The 845-nt window shown below is 45.4% G+C and overlaps 1 long non-coding RNA gene across 1 annotated transcript in view; it reads left to right on the forward strand.

Moving 5' to 3' along the window:
- Positions 1-262: 262 nt before the first annotated feature.
- Positions 263-845, forward strand: part of LOC111817078 — a 15,064-nt gene continuing 14,481 nt past the window's right edge. The window contains exons 1-2 of the long non-coding RNA XR_002821348.1: positions 263-274; positions 416-423. This is a non-coding gene — a long non-coding RNA (uncharacterized LOC111817078). The remainder of the gene's footprint in view (positions 275-415; positions 424-845) is intronic.

The following is an 845-nucleotide window of genomic DNA, read 5'->3' on the forward strand; positions in this document are numbered from 1 at the left end:
AATTTCTAATTGTGAAGCCAAAGCCCTTTCCATTCTGGCAGGGAGTCTGCGCTCATTCCATACATGTATAATTCCACATTCTTATATCTGTAAGTATATACTTGGAAGTATTTAAAATCCACTGATTCCCTGAACTAATGTTACTTTCTCCTTATTATATGTGGGTGAATGCATGTATGGAAGTAAAAATATGTGAGTTACATATTCATGAATGATTCCCATAAACCTTTAGCCTCAGTATATTTAAAAGTTGTAGGACTTCTGGGAAGACGGAGTGGTGAGCAGTAGCAAATCAGCCTCTCCAATATTTGGAGTCCAGATGCTGGACTACGGCAAAATGAGAAACAGAAAAAGGAGAGAGCTGAAGTAAGAATTAGAGCCCACAAGGACAGCAAAGAAAGGGACCTCCATGCAGAAGAGGAGGTGGAAATGGTTCTTCCTCCCTGACTCCTACCTCATGGCATGAGGCACTGCAACTCTGGGTGACCCAGAGGCCTTCATGGAGCAACATACCATTAGCACAGAGCAGTGGATGCAGCGGGCTACAGTGGCTGGTGAGTGATTCAGACATTCCCGAAGAGAAGGCCATTGGTCAATCACCATTGTGGAAAACAAGGAGCTGAACCCAGGACTCAAAGCATCCATGGGTTGGCTCCATCTTGGGGCTCCCAGTGTCAGTATAAGACACAGCCATGCAGCTCCCTGAGGGTCAGGGAATCAAGTTCAATCCAGCAAGAGACTCCTCAAGTTTTGTGGGTTGAACAACTTGAGTTCTAGCCTCACAGCCAGAAACCAGGATCAGTCTGAACTTTAGTGGAGTGGAAAACGCAGGCTTGCTGGGATCA

Source organism: Octodon degus, unplaced genomic scaffold (assembly GCF_000260255.1).
Source record: "Octodon degus isolate 3935 unplaced genomic scaffold, OctDeg1.0 scaffold00048, whole genome shotgun sequence".
In the NCBI taxonomy this organism is placed as follows: Eukaryota; Metazoa; Chordata; class Mammalia; order Rodentia; family Octodontidae; genus Octodon; species Octodon degus.